The following is a 10,478-nucleotide window of genomic DNA, read 5'->3' as shown; positions in this document are numbered from 1 at the left end:
GAGTATCTGCAAAGACCAGTGTTAATAAAGAGGGAAGTTGGTGTTTTATTAATTGATCATCAGCATTATAGCTAAACTAAGTTAAGAACAGTGTCAAATGGCCAGGCCATGCACTGACGACCCCACAACATGGTTCCTTTAAAATATGACTCAGAGGAACCCCTCCAGGAACAAGAACATCAGGCAGAGCCAGGAACGCCTGCAGAAGGTGGCAAAGCTGGAGATGAGTGTCACATGAGGCACATCACAACATACAGCTAAAGACAGATACAATTAAAGATTTTGTTGTGGCCTGATGTCCAACTGCTGACAAAGATGTTTATGTAAAATCAATGTGAAGATGGCAATGTCTAGAGCAAGTAGGAAATATTAATAGTTAAACATATTTTAAGAAAGAACATTGAAATCCTTTGTAATAATGACACTTGATTTTTCTCCTAAAAAAATTGTGTGTCATTCAGCTATTTATATTATGCTTAGATCACACAGTTGTACCTTTCAAATACTTCAAATATTTCAAATACTAAGTTCTTTGGACCAAGATCTCTGAGTTCAGCCACGGTCGGCTGGGAAGCAGGGGATGAAACCCTTTCACTGATGTTATGTTCAAAGAGACTCACTTTAATTGTTCCTTCATCGTAGTACAGTGAGAGAGTCGGAAACTGAAAAACTCTCTCACCTCATATGGATAATCGACACACATCACATGCTTCAGAAAATGTGGGTTGGATCTCAAACTATTTAGGCGAATGTTTAATCTACATACCAATAAAGCCTTTCTTAATGTTTTAATTCAACATATAATATCTTGATGTAATCCTGACAGCATTCTATAACATTCTGAATTTGTTCTTGGTTAGATTTGAAGTATGTTGTTCAACTCATGTCCAGTCAGGAAATGTTGGCATCCAAAACTCAAATGAAGAAATATCTCTTATACTTTGACTGAAATTCTATTATTATTAATACAATTATTCACAAGAGTCTTTATAAATGGTTACAGTCTGAGGAACGAATTGATAGAGCGTGATCCACAGATCTATTTCGACCTTTCTCTGACCGTCACCACGGTCTTACTACGAATGTTGCCATCCTGGCACCTGCCTCGAGACTTTTATTTCAACAATGTCATGTTACTGACCGGAAGGCTGGACCCGCAGCATATAGCGTATCCGGGAACATGCCTCTTCCTCTTTTCCTTTCTCGCCTCGATCTCGAGACCGGTAAGTTTGAATCTGGGAAATCTGAATCCGTCACGTTATTGTGCAGGTGCCTTGCGTCCCTGAGGATTGGTAAGTGATTTTTTCCTTAAAATATCAATGTTACCGGCAGGAAGGTCCTCTTGTGGAGTGTGCCTTCGCCGTGTGTTAACATTGCTTTGTTTGATTACAGGTATAACACCTGTGAAACTTCCGTAGAGTGCGGTAAGGAGATTACAATTATTCGGCTGTCTAAGAAGCAACGCCAATAATACGGTAGGACAAAAGAGTTTTAGAGCGTGCTTACCGGGTGGTAGAGTTCTCGCCTGCGACGCCGGAGACCCGGGCTCAATTCCCGGCTAATGCAGCTAGGCTGTATCTAAGTTCAACTGCTCCCACTGTGGGTTTGGCAGTGTATATTTACGTTACTCATCACACACCCTGTGCGCAGGTGTTGTTGTGTTGTATTATTTGGATTTATCTGTGTTACAAGAGTGGAAGCCTGTAAAAGTCCAGTGAATAATCTCGACTAGGCCGCTCATCACAAGCCCGGTACACCGGTGTTGTTGTGTTTATTGTATTTTTTATTGGACAGCCACTTCATTGACAAAGCTTTGATTGAAATAATTGACTGTCTGATGCCTGCCGCTGCTGTTAGCAACAGCTAGATGTTAGCCCATTGACTCCTGTTCGCAGTGGGTCGGGCTACAGTTACTTATAGCCTGTAATGTGCCCTCTCCAATTGTTTTTTATTAGGCAGGTCCCTTACTTTAACGTGTTGGCCCACTCACTGCTGTTCGCGGCAGTTGGGGCTACAGTACAAGTTCAGAGGCACGTCCAGGTGGTGCCTGGACCAGCCACTGCCCACACAGTAGCTACTGGTCACAGTGGACTGCGTTACTCCTACGCTCTGCAAGTTGTACAACTGGGGCGCTGACTGGGTTTACCAGATCGGCTAACTCAAACATTATGGCTTCCGGTCCTTGTTGTTTCTTTTGTGGGAAGGCCATGGACCAAAGAAATCAAAGAAAAAGAAGGCCTCAGAACGCCCTCGTTCAGGACCGGGCAATCCAAGCGGGGCAGATATCCAGTCTCAGCTCTTGGTGGCCATTCGTGGCCTGACAGAGACGCTGACTAACTGGGATGCCCCATCTGGGGGAACCGCTCAGACAGAGACAGTTTCAGCTTTACCTGCCATTAAAATCTAGGGACTCCATCCAATCTCTCCTGGTCTGTCTTGAAGACATTAGAAACTGGATGGCCAACAACTTCCTCCAGTTAAATGGTGACAAGACAGAAGTCATCATTTTTGGCCCCCCCCAAGGCAAGATGCACTACTCTAAATAATTTAGGTTACCTCACTACATTTGTCACACCCTTCGCCAGAATCCTGGGTGTCATCTTTGACTCTGAACTTTGACAAACAGATTAGTAATGTGGTCAAAACTAGTTTTTACCAACTTAGAGTGATTTCCCGACTCAAAACCTTCCTATCTCATAAAGACCTGGAGATAGTAATTCATGCCTTTATAACATCACGGCTGGATTATTGCAATTCCCTCTACCTCGGCCTCCCCCATTCCTCACTCAGACGTCTACAGCTGGTCCAAAATGCAGCTGCACGTCTTTTAACTGGAACCAAGAGGTGTGAGCACATCACCCCCATTCTGGCCTCCTTGCACTGGCTCCCCATTCATTTTAGGATACAGTTTAAAGTTTTATTATTTGTTTTTAAGGCACTCAATGGGCTGGCCCCAGCCTACATCACTGACCTTGTACAGCCACATTCAGTCCAAAGGTCCCTCAGATCCTGTACCAAAGGGTTTCTGCATGTGCCACGCTCACGGCTCAAACAGAAAGGAGACAGGGCCTTTGCTGTCGCCGCTCCACGTCTGTGGAACCAGCTCCCTCAGGACATTAGATCCGCCCCCTCTATTTCTGCCTTCAAGTCTAGGCTAAAAACCCACTTTTACTCCCTGGCCTTCCTTTCCCCCTGAACTGTTATCCCCCTGTTCTTGCCTATGTGGGGTGTCCTGTTATTGTATTATTGTTATACTGTATTATTTGCCTTTTAGTGTCATTGTAAAGCACTTTGGTCAGTTTATGCTGTATATAAATGTGCTCTATAAATAAAACTTACTTACTTACTTACTTCAACAGCCCCATTGGAGTCTGGGTGCCCACAGGAGGCCTCCCCTGATAGTCTACCATCTGGCCAGGAACAGAGGGCTCTGCACCCAGATACAATCTCACTTCATGCGCAGGACTCTCTCCTGAGGAATTGTGCAGTAATATTACCTCCGATCATCCTGACGGCTCAGCGTCAGTGGGGGAGGGAGCAGAGGAAACCAGTAATAGTGACCTGGGGCCGTATTCACAAAGCCTTTTATCTTACCACTAGGAGTGCTCCTAACTCGCGCTAAAACCTTTTACGTAGGAGTAATTTCTTAAAAGTGATTCACAACGGCTCTGAGACCTACTCATACTAAGGATAATACCAACTCCTAAGCTTAAGATAAAAACTCCGTTGCTATGGATGACGTCGCTTCTCATGCACGAGTTTAGAAGGGGTGAGGACGGTGATTGGTTGTTGACAGGCTCTCTCATTAAAAACTCATTCGTGACGTGACGTCTCTCTAACAATCCCACTATATCGACTGAAAATAAGAGAATAACCTAGGCTTCAAATTAAGTCATATTAAATAGCTATGGACAGTGCAGTTAGCAGAATGCACACGCATGATGACAAGTTTGTGCATCCAACGGGAATGACACTTTGCACGTTAAGAGAAATATAAAGCGATCAATATAAAATATGGCAATTGCATGTAATCAAGGCAGTAATAATTAAAGCACCCAGCAAACTGTAAGGCTATTATATTTCCAGCCCTTGACCACTTCAAATATCAGCACATGCGGCCCTTTAAGCCCTCCAATCTTAATTGATCAAAGCGAAACGAACGTGAAACGTATAGCCTAAGCGAAGGCCTACTGGTCCCAGGACCAATAGCCACTGTCACCCCAGCGGCATCCAGCTGGTAAGTTCTCAAAAACCTGCAGCAGACCGCTCTTGAAATGCACAAGTCATCGGTACATCCAACTGTTGGATGATGTGGGGTCTACAGTGCGTTGATAGTTTGATGAATTAAACGGCTGAATGATGTTTTACGCGAAGCCAAATAGGCTATCTTTATGTTTCCAAACATTTCACTTCGGGACACATCGTTGTTTAAAGGCGTCATTGCATCCCGCGCTAATTCTACGACAATATCAATACCTTCACGGTTTAAGCAATGTCTTTTATCAATTCCAAGTCGGCTGCAGCCATCTTACGATTTTTTGTGAATAGGTCTTAGTGACTTAGGAGTCCTCATGAGGAGTTTTAAGCTGTCCTAGACTTAGATGCTACTTTTAGGGATAAAATATTTTGTGAATTGCTCTTAGTAAAAAAAATTAGGAGTCCTACATTTAAGACTGACACGCCCATTATTTTTAGGAGTTTCTCCTAAATTCGCCACTTATGAGCTACTTTTAGCCCTAAGATTCTTTGTGAATACGGCCCCTGGTGTCTAAGGTGCTGTCTGCGGCTAAAATTGTGGGGCTCACCATCCCAAGAGATATCCCGAGCCCAGCCGAGGGTGTTTGGGCTGGTATTACTCAGTCAGATCACACAACCTCTATCCCTGCCGCGGAGGACTTCTGCCAGATGCTGAGGCGGGCTTGGATTGCTCCAAGCAGAGCCCCTCAGTTTAACTCTGGATGTAGGAAGTTAGCCATGGCAGCCTACCCACCTGAAACAGGATTGGGGGATATGCTGCCGGTGGAGAAGGAAATGGCAACCCTGACCTCTTTGGGTCCAACAAGGGTAATGACTGACCCACACTGCCCTTACAAGGAGTGTGATAAGTCAGATCGCCTCGCTTGCAGAACATTTAACGCGGCTGCTCGTGCGGCACGCTCAGGTAACGCCCTGCCGGTCCTCTTGGCAGCTATTAGGAAGACCACTAGTGCACTAGTGCAGGGGACCAGAGATCTTGGGCCGTATTCACAAAGCCTTTTATCTTACCACTAGGAGTGCTCCTAACTCGCGCTAAAACCTTTTACGTAGGAGTAATTTCTTAAAAGTGATTCACAACAGCTCTGAGACCTACTCATACTAAGGATAATACCAACTCCTAAGCTTAAGATAAAAACTCCGTTGCTATGGATGACGTCGCTTCTCATGCACGAGTTTAGAAGGGGTGAGGACGGTGATTGGTTGTTGACAGGCTCTCTCATTAAAAACTCATTCGTGACGTCTCTCTAACAATCCCACTATATCGACTGAAAATAAGAGAATAACCTAGGCTTCAAATTAAGTCATATTAAATAGTTATGGACAGTGCAGTTAGCAGAATGCACACGCATGATGACAAGTTTGTGCATCCAACGGGAATGACACTTAGCACGTTAAGAGAAATATAAAACGATCAATATAAAATATGGCAATTGCATGTAATCAAGGCAGTAATAATTAAAGCACCCAGCAAACTGTTAGGATATTATATTTCCAGCCCTTGACCACTTCAAATATCAGCACATACGGCCCTTCAAGCCCTCCAATCTTAATTGATCAAAGCGAAACGAACGTGAACCGTAGCCTAGGCGAAAGCCTACTGGTCCCAATAGCCACTGTCACCCCAGCGGCATCAAGCTGGTAAGTTCTCAAAAACCTGCGACCGCTCTCCGTTGAAATGCACCAGTCATCGGTACATCCAGGCCACGGTGGACGAATTATTGTAATGTGTGTCCCGTCACTGGACATTCCTGTGATCGCCATGGAATTTACTTTGATATTGTGTAATAAGCGATTGTCTGGATAAACTGTTGGATGATGTGGGGTCTACAGTGCGTTGATAGTTTGATGAATTAAACGGCTGACTGATGATTCCCAGTGTCGTCAGTTGCGTTTTCCGCGAAGCCAAACAAAAATCATTATGTTTCCAAACATTTCACTTCGGGACACATCGTTGTTTAAAGGCGTCATTGCATCCCGCGCTAATTCTACGACAATATTAATACCTTCACGGTTTAAGCAATGTCTTTTATCAATTCCAAGTCGGCTGCAGCCATCTTACGATGTTTTGTGAATAGGTCTTAGTGATTTAGGAGTCCTCATGAGGAGTTTTAAGCTGTCCTAGACTTAGGTGCTACTTTTAGGGATAAAATATTTTGTGAATTGCTCTTAGTAAAAAAAATTAGGAGTCCTACATTTAAGACTGACACGCCCATTATTTTTAGGAGTTTCTCCTAAATTCGCCACTTATGACCTACTTTTAGCCCTAAGATTCTTTGTGAATACGGCCCCTGGTTTCTGTGGCTCTGTCTGCCCATGCTCAGCTCACCCGGGATGTAGGGGCAGCCATGTCTTCAGCTGTTCTAACACGTAGACAGATCTGGTTAGCCAAGACCACCCTCCCTGATGGTATCAAAAGGGAGCTTATTAACATGCCTGTAGAGCCAGGCAGTGTGTTTTTTTATGCCGATTGGAGTTTCCTGGAAAGGGCTGAGCACTCACTGCGCACTCGTTAAAGTGTGCAGAGAGCATTTCGGCGCCCCATACTTAATACAAGGGGCCGTCAGCACCCATATCCCACTGTCTCGGGGCCTCAGGAGCCCTGGCGGGGTTACACTCGTGGGAATGTCAACATTCAGGGCTTTGATCGTGCTGCCAGAAGGCCAGGGCGTAGTCAGCCACGGTCCTCAACAAGGAGGGCAAGCCAAGCCAGGCCTCCCCCAAGGGGTCCAAGGACCCAAGGGGGTCATACATAGCAATTATGGGGCAGCTGCAGCGGTTTGCTCCCAGCTACACCTGGACAGCTGGGAGAGGGAGACTGCAGACCCCTGGGTGCTGGAAATAGTTGCCAGGGAATACAGGATCCAGTTTCGGCAGCGGCCGCCACCCTCGACCCGTGTCCAAATGACAGTGGTCAAGGACCCAGTCCAGGCAGACTGCCTTGCAGGAGAAATAACAGCTCTGCTCCACAAGGGAGCCATTGCCAAGGTAAGCGCCAGCGAACAGCAGGCTGGCTTTTATTCAATGTGTTTCCTCATACCGAAGAAAGACGGCGTGTTGCGTCCCATCTTGGACCTCCGCCGCTTGAATGCATACATCAAACGCCTACCATTCAAGATGTTGCATACAAATCACATTCTGGAGTCGGTAGAACAAGGCCAGTGGTTCACCATCATCGATCTCAAGGATGCCTACTTCCATGTTCTGATTTGCCGGGACCACTGGAAGTTCCTTTGGTTCGCCTTTCTGGGCCAGGTATACGAATTCAGAGTCCTTCCATTCGGCCTCTCCCTGTCCCCAACAGTCTTTACCAGGGTCGTGGCACCACTCCAAAAAAGAGGCCTAAAGATTCTGCCGTACCTCGACCTCTCAGCTGCAGGAATGCTGGTTCCATTGGGCCTTCTCAGGGCCCGCCCTCTCCAACGGTGGCTGAATGCGTTCAGACTTCACCCACAGAGAGACAGGCACAGGAAACTCAGGGTGACGCAGTCGTGCTTGAAAGCCCTGCTCCCATGGCGCAGCAGGGAGCTGCTTGCACAAGGGGTTCCCCTGCGCCATATTCCATCCAGACAAACACTGGTGTCCACAGATGCCTCCCAGGCAGGTTGGGGAGGAGTCTGGGAGGGCAGAATGGTGAGAGGTCTCTGGCAACCTCCTTGGGATACAGAACACATAAATGTCCTGGAGCTCAGAGCAATATATCTGGCTCTCAGAGCTCTACTTCCCCTCATACAGGCCAAACATGTCCTGTTCCGGACAGACAGTTCTGGCTGTGTACCATGTCAACTATCAGGGGGTATCTGCGTTGCCTCAAGATGACCCAGAGGCTCCACTTTTGGGCATTCCCATGCCTGGCCTCGCTGAAGGCAGTATTCATATTCCGGGGGATCTGAACCAGGCAGCAGACCTCCTCTCCAGGTCGGGGCCTCACCCAGGAGAGTGGAGGCTGCACCCAGAGGTGGTGACCAGCTTGTGGGCTCACTTCGGTGTAGCCCAGACAGACCTCTTTGCATCAAGGGAAACAGCCCACTGTCAGAGATGGTTTTCCCTGAATCATCCCAGCGGTCTCACGAGTGGCCGAAAGGATTGCTATATGCCTTCCCCCCACTACCTCTGATTCCCCATGTGATAAACAGAGTTGCTCAAGGACGCTACAAAGTTCTGTTGGTTGCGCCACGATGGCCAGCGAGACACTGGTTTTTTTTACGGCCAGCCTTGGCCTCTGCCAGTCAGGGCGGACCTTCTCTCTCAAGCAAAGGGTCAAATATGGCACCCTAGACCAGCTGTACTACAGCTTTGGTCCTGGCCGCTGCTCAGTCCTTGCCTCAAGAGCTAAATGAGGCTGTCCTGGAGACCATCAGAAATGCTAGGGCGCCCTCCACTCGTGCAAATTACCAACAGAGGTGGAAGGTGTTCTTGTCATGGTGTCAAGAGAGGGACCAAGATCCCAAGACGTGCCCTGTGGCTGTAGTTCTTCTCTTCCTCCAGTCCCATCTAGACGCAGGAAGGGCTTCCAGCACCTTAAGGGGCTACACTGCAGCCATTTCTTGTTTTCATGACCCAGTAGGGGGTCTGTCTGTTGAGAAACACCCAGTTGTGTCACAATTTCTGAAAGGCGCTAACCGTCTGCGCACAGGCAGATGTTTAAGAGCCCCATCTTGGGACCTACCTCTGGTGCTGAGGTCCTTAGCCAAAGCCCCTTATGAACCATTGGGGCAATCTGATCTCAAGTTTCTCACGCACAAAACTGCGTTCCTCATGGCCATGTATTAGGACTTCCAACACCAAATGTATCGATTCAACAGGTTTCTACAAAGGGTGGAATCCTACATCCAAGAATTGGAACGAGAGAAAATCATGGCTAGCACGCTGTGAAGTGGCTAACGCGGTCTGTATTCCTTTATTTGTAGGCTACCACTGTCACTTTTCATAGGTTGTACAGTGTGAATGTTCGCTTTTTGCCCTAACACTGAGTTATTTTCTTTGTGAAGACTTATTTAGCTTTTGTAAGCCAATACTTTCAAGATCAGTCAATAAATATAGTTGGTTTTGACTTATATGTTGCCCCCTTCTTTACGTTGTTACTGGACATATTTTATGTGTCCTGTAAAGCTATGTTGCATCATACAACATTTGAGACATGTGGATAATGAAAAAGTGGGATAATTTAATGTGGAGCCAAATCATGTTTGCTTATGAAGGCTCCTGAATGCAACTTTCTTCCATATAACTAGCTACTGTAGCTATGTAGGTAGAGGGGAAATATTTGATTGTGTGCTGCCATCTACTATACAAAAAGGTATTGCTGTATGAGTTAATCAGCCTACAAAAAAAATTATATTGCTTAATGCAGGTCGCCCTAATCATTATCAAAAAAATTGTGTACTCTTTCTCTGCTGACATTTATTCCTTAAGGCTCTGTAGTTATACATATAACCATCTGATACTAGCCCAGAGTTAAGCATATTCATCTAGCAAACTATACCTACCTTGTTACAATAGCCAGTATCATTTTATTCCATGTGTCCATCCAGGCAAATTTGTGGATCCAAATGTTATTAAAAAACATATATAATGTTATTTCTTTGTAATCATCCAAAATGATGTTAAGTGTATGGGTATTTTGCATACATTGAGTGGGCAACGCGCCGTATATTAAGTGGGCCGCTCTGACAGACAACTCCCGGGCCACTTTTTTCCCCCAGTCCGCCCCTGCTTTGAGGTGGCCCTTTTTTTTTTTGCATTAAAAGGACGGATGAAGAGGGCCCCTGGCTATGTTCGCCTTAGGCCCCCAAATGACTAGGTCCGCCACTGCTTCCGAGTAGTTGGCTACGTCAGCACTACTGAAGGTACTCCGGCTATTCTTAATTACTGTTTGTCTAACATCAGACCGCCTGTTAGATCTGTGTACATTAAATGGCCATGTCTTAATGTAGGTCTCGGGTGAAAAGACGCTCCGCAAACGAGCTGCTGTATTGCCTTGGAGACGCTCCACAAAGTGTCACCACGCTTGTGTGGCTTGAAGCGATTCCCGTCGGGGTCCAGTTGTATATTGTGCTGTATCTGGAATATTCAGAGGTATAGTAGGATAATGCCTAGTTCACGTTGACATTTATAGCACTTATGAATTATGTCTGTTTAACTGTGTATCTATGTATGACCTACTTTGATTTGTTTTATGGTTTCAGATAAGTTGCCACTGCTGTTTTGCCTAGTTAGAAGTT

This window comes from Sprattus sprattus (assembly GCF_963457725.1).
Source record: "Sprattus sprattus genome assembly, chromosome: 10".
Classification (NCBI taxonomy): domain Eukaryota; kingdom Metazoa; phylum Chordata; class Actinopteri; order Clupeiformes; family Clupeidae; genus Sprattus; species Sprattus sprattus.
The sequence above is the reverse complement of the archived record's forward strand: the minus strand, read 5'-3'. Positions refer to the sequence as shown.